This window comes from Lagenorhynchus albirostris, chromosome 11 (genome assembly GCF_949774975.1).
Source record: "Lagenorhynchus albirostris chromosome 11, mLagAlb1.1, whole genome shotgun sequence".
NCBI classification, from domain to species: Eukaryota; Metazoa; Chordata; class Mammalia; order Artiodactyla; family Delphinidae; genus Lagenorhynchus; species Lagenorhynchus albirostris.
Window position 1 is genome coordinate 103,766,102 of NC_083105.1, and position 9,634 is coordinate 103,775,735.

General features: G+C 51.0%; 1 protein-coding gene across 27 annotated transcripts in view; it reads right to left on the bottom strand.

Moving 5' to 3' along the window:
- The window catches only part of MICAL3 (microtubule associated monooxygenase, calponin and LIM domain containing 3), a 175,206-nt gene extending 169,293 nt beyond the window's left edge, over positions 1–5,913 (bottom strand). For 8 of the 27 annotated variants that reach the window (XR_009543243.1, XR_009543242.1, XR_009543244.1 and 5 more), the window contains exon 1: positions 5,573–5,910. The gene's annotated coding sequence lies outside the window, so the exon portion shown is untranslated. Of the gene's footprint in view, positions 1–5,572 lie in introns of all 27 variants that reach the window. The other 19 variants (XM_060164483.1, XM_060164481.1, XM_060164478.1 and 16 more) reach the window with 8 other exon arrangements.
- Between the last annotated feature and the right edge of the window lie 3,721 nt (positions 5,914–9,634).

The following is a 9,634-nucleotide window of genomic DNA, read 5'->3' on the forward strand; positions in this document are numbered from 1 at the left end:
ACTGAGGGCAGTCACCATGCACCCACTCAGAACAGGCCCGGCACACAGCTAACGATCTGGACGCGGGACTGCAGACGCCACCGTCGGGATGTTACTCTCCCCACTTCTCTTCCTCTGCTACTCACAGACCCAGCGTTGGCAATCACAAGGCAGCCTGGTCGTGGGGGTGGGTGCTGTGAGGAAGGCAGCCAGGAAGGTAGCCGGGACCTTTGTAAGCCGGCCTTTTGTAGCCCGGGGACAACCTGCGTGGAGGTTTGTTGGTATAATCTGGGGGGCGGCCGGGGCTGGAGGAAGTATTGCCTGCCCTTGGTCTTCCCTCTGGGCTGCTCTGCCCCTCTCTCTCCCAAGCTCCAGCACAGAGACAGGGACTCAGGCCTCCTCCATGCTTTGCTTAAATCAGCAACAGAAAAGAGGCAGGGCAGGAGACAGGGCAAAGCCGGGACCAACCAAAGTTTCACTCCGCCTTTCATGTAGTTATTTGCTTTAACAGTAAGGAAAAAATCAATAAAAGCTACTAGTTAACCACTTGACGGAGTACTGTTCCTCTCCTTCCAGAGTTAACCAGACCGGACCCTTCACTAGGTCCCTAGGTCAATGGTTAAACAGGCCTCTGTAGACCCGCCTAACGCAGAAAGACCACTCTCCCGGTGTTCATCCACACACCCACACGAGCTTGTCCGTCCTCCGGCACAGACACTGTGGAGGCACCGCTCCTGCCAGGGACCTGACCCCTTAGCAGAAGCTTCTGCCCTTTGTCTTCCATCTTTCACCAGGGTACAAACCAACAGTCCTACTTCTTCTCCCTTCTTTAATCTGATTGTCACCACTTTCTTTTTTTTTTTTTTTTAACTCGTGGCAATTTTCTCTTCTGTGTGAAACTTGACACTGACAAAAAGTCAATGAACTGCAGGGTTTAGCGGGATAGTTTTCCTGTCCTCCCTCCCCACTTTCTTGATAACAATGACCATACACCTCAAGACAGCTAAAGCCCACACCAAGAAAACAGCAAGTCATGTGCAGCTGAGCCCCAGGGGGCAGGGATGTTGTTCTGTCCCCTGGTGCGTATCACGCACCTCAGAGCCCGATGCCCTCCACCACCACACGCCATTCCACAGGTTCAGAGCTGAATTCTGAAAAGTGGAACCAAAGGTGACAGAAGGGGTGGCTGGAGGAAGGGGAAGTCCATGGACAGTTTAGGTGAATTTCCCAACAATATCCCCACCATTCCCACAATGTACCGCATTATTTGTGGAAGTTAAAGACCAAAGAAGAATCAGATTTTCAACTCTGCCATCTAAAGCAGAAACTGAGAGCCTTATTTACTGCACAGATTCTAGCCCAAGTGCCATGCCTCCAGGTTTACAATTTCAACCTGCCACTTAAGTTAAAAAGCCTGTGTACTAAAGGTGTCCCCTGGGTTAGAATATCACAAATTTCCTCCGTCCACAAACCATTTCAATTCTCTCTATCCCTATTCTCCCCATCTGGCCTCATTAAATATTTCACACTCTCCAAGTAAAGATCGTTTTCAGCTCTATTTTTCCTAAACTAATGATCTGTCTAAAGAATGCTTCTGGTCTAAGAAAAGCCCAGAATCTTTTCTACTATTCTACTTCAATGAAAAATAAAGCCCCCAGGGACCTCCCTGGTAGCACAGTGGTTAAGAGTCCGCCTGCCAATGCAGGGGACAGGGTTCGAGCCCTTGGTCCAGGAAGATCCCACATGCCGCGGAGCAACTAAGCCCGTGCACCACAACTACTGAGCCTGCGCTCTAGAGCCCGTGAGCCACAACTGCTGAGCCAGCATGCCACAACTACTGAAGTCCTCGCGCCTAGAGCCCGTGCTCCGCAACAAGAGAAGCCACCGCAATGAGAAGCCCATGCACCGCCACGAAGAGTAGTCCCCGCTCACCGCAACGAGAGAAAGCCCGTGCAGCAACAAAGACCCAACACAGTCAAAAATAAATAAATAAATTTATTTAAAAAAAAAAAAAAGAAAGAAAGAAAACTAAAGCCCCTGTAAAACCACAGCCCATCAGACCCAGAGAAGCAGCAGCAACAGGTGTCAGGGACTCTGCCGTCTGCTCCCCTGTCTCCACTAAAGCATGCAGGTTAGGAGCACACACTTCAGAATCAGCCCAGCTTTGAGTGCCAGCCCCGCTTTCTGTCACTGCCTTGACCTGGGTCTCACCAAACCCTTGTTCATGTAAAACCAGGGAAAATAAACGTCCCACCTTGTACACTGTCGTGGGGAAGAAATGAGGTGATGGCATAGGCTCCCACACATAAGCACCCAACAAATGCTAACTATTCTTAGCTATCTAGTAATCTAAAAAGCACAATGGTCTGGTGTCTTTAAGTTTTCCAGGTTCCAAAAAAAGAGGGTTTTTTTCCCCTACAAACAAATCAGTGAAATGCCACATGGAAGCAACCTAAGTGTCCATCGACAGATGAATGGATAAAGAAAATGTGGCACACATATACAATAGAATATGACTCAGCCATAAACAGAAATGAAATTGAGTTATTTGTAGTGAGGTGGGTGGACCTAGAGTCTGTCCTACAGAGTGAAGTAAGTCAGAAAGAGAAAAACAAATACCATATGCTAACACATATATATGGAATCTAAAAAAAAAAAAAAAAGAATCTAGGGGCAGGACAGGAACAAAGACACAGACGTAGAGAATGGACTTGAGGACACCGGGAGGGGGAAGGGTAAGCTAGGACGAAGTGAGAGAGTGGCATGGACTTATATACACTACCAAACATAAAATAGATAGCTAGTGGGAAGCAGCCGCATAGCACAGGGAGATCAGCTCGGTGCTTTGTGACCATCTAGAGGTGTGGGATAGGGAGGGTGGGAGGGAGACGCAAGAGGGAGGGAATATGGGGATATATGTATATGTATAGCTGATTCATTTTGTTATAAAGCAGAAACTAACACACCACTGTAAAGCAATTATACTCCAATAAAGATGTTTAAAAAAAAAAAAAGAAAGAAATTCCATAAGAAGGAAAACTCAGTTGAAGCCCAATTCAGGCATCAACTCACTACTTAGAACAAATCACATCACCTCCATTTCTTCATCTATAAGGTAGAAAAAACACACTGCACTAAACTTGATGACCTCAGAGACAAAAACAAATCAATGATAACAGACGATGAAAAAGCTTTCACTTCTTCAAAGAAAAGCAATAAATAAATCCAGAGTACGATTATTATTAAAATGTGACTCCCAATATTATGGGACATACATAAACCATGGTGCTACTTACTCTTTCAAGAACATTGGGTTTGACAGCCTTTTAATCTGGTCGCATGGAGCCTGGTACAAGCAGGAGGGGGTACATGTAAACCCCAGTTCAGAGGCAGAGCCCACAAATCTAGGACTGTGCCCTGCCTGCTGGTCAGGTGTCACTCACTCTGGGCCATTTCTTACATCCCGATGCCAGGAGAAATTAGGAAGAGTTTATGGTTCCGCCCGGACAGGTTAAACCAACGACAACCAAAATCCTTACCCACAGGACTTCTCAACAGACCCAAGAAAGGGTCCACTCTGACCATTTATTCACCTGTGTGAGCAGTGTAAGACCTCTTCCACGGTGTACACCATCCTTTCTGAAAAAATGCACACATGAGCTGGAAGGAAGAGCTCAATTTTTTCTTGTTTGATATTTACTTCTAGGTCTGGAGATTTGAGTTTCATTTTTAATGTACCATAAAAATTTTGGTGTGAGAGCTAGGGGTTGGGATGGGAAGAGGAGTGGGGAGGTTTGGGGACTAGTCCTAACTTAAGAAGCGAGCACGCAAACAAGACTGCATCTGATTTCATCATCCATGGGTCTCCCAAAACCAGACAGGAAAGAAGAAAATCATCCATGGTTATTAAACATCTACTGTGTGTCAGGCATTGCACTAAATACTTGGTGTACATTACTCCAAAGCCCATTTTCTTCCCAACACCTAGAACACCAGGAAACAGCAGTCACCTGGACCATCCCAGGTGGGGAAAAAACCCTCACAACCAAGCAGTCAAGTTCCAGACATTTCAAAGGTTAGTGCTGTGAACACAAAAAGGAGGCTTAGCTAGGAACCAGGTCCAAGTTCCCAAAGATTCTTTGCAAGAGGAACATCTAAACCCTGTTTCTCCTATAATTCTAGAAGTAACTCATGGTATTTAACATACTATCCAAAAAGTTAAAAATTTTTTAAAACCTGGAGCACAAGAAGCATTCACTGTAGGGCCACAACAGCCTGAGTCAAGTTTCTGACCAAGTCCGTTTGAAGATCAAATAAGAAATTCATACTAGCCTCTTTTTTATCCCTTAGGCCGCACCAAACGGCACGCGGGATCTAGCTCCCCGAGCAGGGACCGCACCTCCGGCATTGGGAGCGCGGAGTCTTACCCACGGGACCGCCAGGGAGGTCCCTGTGCTATCCTCTTGAGCGACCCTTACAGATGTGCTTACAGGACAGCCACCGAAACAAGGAACTGGCATCTGTGTGGCCAGGTGGTGACGCACACAGCCCTCCTGCTGGCCCCGCAACTGAAGGGTCCTGCTCCCTACAACACCCGCCTCATCCGCACCCTGGGGTGCGATCCAAACGACTGTCTCCCTGGCAAACTGTCACATGGATGGGACTTGCAAAGTTTACACGCCATCTCTCCATCCACAACCCAGAAGATGAGAAGGTGGTAAGCCTTGAAGAAACACTGCTCCCAAGACACCTCCATCTCTCGGCACTAAGCCCTGATGTCGGCGGTAAATGCTGCCTGCGGTAAGGAGCCACCTTAGACCTCACACGCGGGGTGCAGGGCTGGGGACGCTTTCCCTGAACTGAGTGCGGAGGGGAATCGGGAGACGAGGGCGGTCCGTGCGCCTTAGGGGACGAGGGGACACGGGGGGACACAGGCGGACAGGGGCACACGGGAGATGGGGGACCACGAGGGGATGGGGACACGGGGGACGGCGGTCACAGGGGAGTGGGGTCACGGGGGGATGGCAGACACAGGGGATGGGGGACACAGGGCATGGGGGACACGGGGGACAGGGGCACATAGGGGACGGGGGGACACGGGGGGACAGGGGCACAGGGGGGATGGAGGAACACGGGGGGGATCGGGACACGGGGAGATGGGAACACGGGTGGATGGGGGACACGGGGGGATGGGGGGCACGGAGAGACGAGAGGACGAGGAGAAGGGGAATGGGGGACATGGGAGGACCTGGAGGAAAGGAGGGACAAGGGGGACACAGGATGGGGGACACGTGGGGACCTGAGGGGACGGGGGCCACGGGAAAAACGAGTGGTCAAGGCCCCGCCGCGCCCGCGCTCCCCGGCGCGGCTTCTCAGCGGCGCGTCCGCTCGCGGACTCGCGGGCGGCCTGCGGGTCTCCTCGTGCCCGGCCTCGGACAGCGCCCACGGCAAGCGCGCCGAGCCTCCCGCCCGCCGCCCGTCGCCCGCCGCCCGCCGCCCTGGACCCGGGCCCGCCGTCTGCTCCGGGGCCGCGGCGGCCAGAGGGAGGCGCCCGGCCCGCACGGGTCCCGGCCCGGTCCAGAGCCCGTCTCACCTCCGCCGCATGCCTCAGTGCGCCGGCGTCCTGGTAGCAGCCCGCAGTCCCGCACCTCGGCCCCTCGGCCCTACGGCCGCGGCGTCCGGCGCCCCAGCCCCGCGGCGACCCCGCTACAGCCAGCGCCTCACCCCACGGCCGCTCCTCAGCGCTCGCCGTCCCGCGCGGGCTGCACCGCGGCGGCTGCTGAGGTAGCAGCGCTGCCGCCGGGCGGGGCGGGCACATGTGAGGGCGGGGCTGCAGCCCCCGGGGCGCGACCACCGGACCCCGGCCTCGGGGCGCCGACATCACCGCGCCTCCGGAACCCGCTCTGCCTCCTATCCCCAGGGACGCCTTCGCTACCCGTAGGCTCAGACTTTGCCAGAAGCTCATAGTTCTATGCAGAAGGTAAGGAAAGGAGCCGCCGCCACACCCTTCCTCCTCTCCACCCCTTCCCCGCGGGTCCAGTGGTACATTCCTCAAAGCCCGCCCCGAGGGTCCAGGGAGAAGCTGATTGGTTGATAACCTTAGAAGGGGGCGAGGAACCGCGCGAAATGGCCAATGGAAAAGGACGGTGGGCACATCAAAGCAGGCCAGATGGGGAGGAGAGAGGGTGCGATTAAAGGGCACGTATTCGTTGCGCTCAGTAGCCGCCGCACAACACAACTGGAATTTTCTTTCTGATCCTATCAAGAAGGGAAACAAAGAGACTGGGGATCCTCAAGTTTCGGGATTAGAGAGCGAAAAGAAAATATGGAGAGAACTGAAGCAGATATCTGTGTGTGCCTTTCGGTAGGTTACTCCATCTTGGCCTCAGTTATCTAATCCAATGAGGATATTGGACTAGAACTGATCTCTGATGGTCCTTCTCATACTTTGCGAGCCTATGAGCCTTTGCATGGGATTAGCAATATTTACATATGTGCTTCAAATTGGGGCATCTTCCTAAAGAGCTTTGCTTGAAAATGAGTAGACTTTCTTTCAACCAAAGTTGAAAGTTGACACCAGTTCCTTGATATAGACGGTATTAACCTCACCTTTTGTCAAGACAAAGTCAATATCCTTTCTGGGTCCCTTTCTTAAAGCAGAGCATTCTTCTTCTATGTGGAGAACCACATTCTCCCCAATAATTTATACTCTTCCAAGAGTCACCTCCTCCTCTTCTCTCTTCCTCCATGTAATCAGACAAAGCTTCAATTAATAATTCATTCGCCTGTTGAACTGTCCAGAATCCCTGGCTTCAGCAACAAGTCTTGCTGGTCAGGCATCATCAGAGTTGCCAAAGTGCTGGTCACTACCTCAGGTCTGCAGCAGCCATTGAACTCTGCAAGGCCCGTGAGGCTCTCAGTCTCACTGCCTGTCAAATTCAAGACTTCAACATGTCCTGTAAGGGTCCCACCTGCTCTGTTTTAGAGCTTTACACAGGCAGCAGGCCTACATTTTGGTACCAAGCCTAAGGCCAACTCCACCTTCCTTTTTCAGAACTTTTCAACCTCCCATCAGCTGCTCACCCTGCACCCGCTCAACCCTCTTCCAAATTGTATCAGGTGTTTGGGGCACCCTTAGTAGCTCCACTCCCCAGCCAGACAACTCATCTTCCAACTATTATGCAAAGAGTTCTAGAAAGTCCAGTTCCTCCATGAAGCCTTCCCAGACGGATGAACAGAAGCTGCTGGCTTATAGAGTTCCCACTTCTACTTTGTGCTCCCCAAACCCTGATTTTCTGCCCTACTATGCAATTTTTATTCACATATATACCTCTCTCCTTCATGGACAGTAGCAACAGCGGCAGCTGCTTACATTTATTAAATGCTTACCATGTGCTGGGTACTGTTTGGAAGTGCTTTCATTTCAGCCTCAGGCAGACTTGGAGAGCTGACTTGCCCAAGTGCACGAAGTCGGGGCCTAACTCCAGTGCCTACCTTCACAGCCCCCACAATGCAACGCTATCTCCTATTTCTTAAGAACCAACTGCATTCTGTACAAAAGATAATGTGATACACCTACATCGTGTTTTACATTGATCTCTATACCTATATCATTTCAGCCTCAAAACAATCACATCAGGACGGTTAGGAGCAGTTTGTTACAGCCGAAGCTGCGTGTAGGCCGATGCATTTGGCTGCTGTAACAACACTGGTGAATAAGGCCTCTGGTTTTCCAAGTTGAGGATTTTCCCCCTGCAACACCTGCTCCCTGAGGGAACACAGCCTTTTTATATGTAACAAGTAGAGAGCCATTATAAGCAAAAAGGGAACAAATACAAAATAGCAAACTGTGGGACCAGGAGCCTGGTACAGCCAGTGCTCACAGTGGGCAAAGCCAGCCAAGAAGGACGGACGGTGAGAAGCACCGTGCATTTCACTTCACTGGTTTATTGGTTGTACTTCGTCAATGAGATCACGTCTTTGACACATCTGGCAAATTCAATAGCAAAGGGCAACAAAAACAGCCCCCAACTGATTCTGCCTGGAGACAGAATCAGCCCCACACCCATGAGGAAGGGGCTTCTACGTACAGGGTTGCTGCCCCCAATTCGGGGAACTTTCTAATTTGCCATTTAGTGAAATACCCTGCTCCACTGACAGTCGTGATGCGGCCTGAAAACACAAGCTGGGCTAATGATTTCATTCTTTTTAAGCTGCTGAAATGCCCCCCAGGGATGGACATGCCAGCCAAATGGCCTGGGAGCCAGTGAACTTTTAATATTGATCGAGAAGACAGCCATCCTGAAGCCAAGTATTTCCAAGTCGCTCTCTCTGCCTGGCCCAGTCCTAGTCCATCCAGTTAATTTAACTCCCATAGCTCTCCTGTCTTTCCTCATCCCCAGAGAGCACAAGCATTTCTTGGGCACCTACTGTGAGCAAACAACTGTCAGGTTGTGTGAGGTTGTCCTGATGGATCGCCCATGAAGCCTGTACCTACTGGCTGGATGAGTGTGGAAAACATCAGACCCCCTTGGTACGGAGTGGATCGGATCAGCTCCTCAGAGGCGTGTGCCGGGATTCCATCCCTAGCTAAACATACAAGCACATGTCGGAACGCCCCTGCCCTAGAGCAGGACGAGCACAGGACTGAGTTCTGGGAGAGGGCTGGGGTGGGGAGAGGGCGTGCGTGCTCGGGAGGAAGGTGGAGAGACAGAGGATACCCAGAAATAACTGGACACGAACCAAACAGCAGGGAGGAGGATGCCAGTCCATAATCTGGCCATTGGAAGCACTGTGGTGTGGTCTTCCTTTTAAGAAAAAGAAAATTTCTGATTTCCAAAGTAAAACATGCACATCATTTAGAATTTTTTAATAGAGAAAAGTACAAAAATAAATAAAATAAAATTTAGCCATTCCTCTTACTGGCATATCTCTGTTACAATTTTGTTTTGATTTTTGTTATTTTTTTGCAGTACGCGGGCCTCTCACTGCTGTGGCCTCTCCCATCGCGGAGCACAGGCTCCGGACGCGCAGGCTCAGCGGCCATGGCTCACGGGCCCAGCTGCTCTGCGGCATGGGGTCTTCCCGGACCGGGGCACGAACCCGTGTCCCCTGCATCGACAGCTGGACTCTCAACCACTGCGCCACCAGGGAAGCCCCTGTTGTTTTTTTTTAATAATTTTTTTTATTTAAATTTATTTATTTATTTATTTTTGGCTGCACTGGGTCTTCATTGCTGCACGCAGGCTTTTCTCTAGTTGCGGCGAGCGGGGGCAACTCTTGGTTGCGGTGCGCAGGCTTCTCATTGCGGTGGCTTCTCTTGTTGCAGAGCACAGGCTCTAGGGCGCGCAGGCTCAGTAGTTGTGGTTCGCGGCTCTAGAGCGCAGGCTCAGTAGTTGTGGCATGCAGGCTCAGTAGTTGTGGCTCGGGGGCTCCAGAGTGCAGGCTCAATAGTTGTGGCGCACGGGCTTACTTGCTCTGCTCGTGTGGATCTTCCCAGACCAGGGCTCGAACCCGTGTCCCCTGTATTAGCAGGCAGATTCTTAACCACTGCGCCACCACGGAAGTCCCTTATAATTTTGATATATGCTTTTTCCTATACTTTTTTGTTTGTACATGTGTATGTATCTTCTTTTATTGTATGTATCTTTTTTTT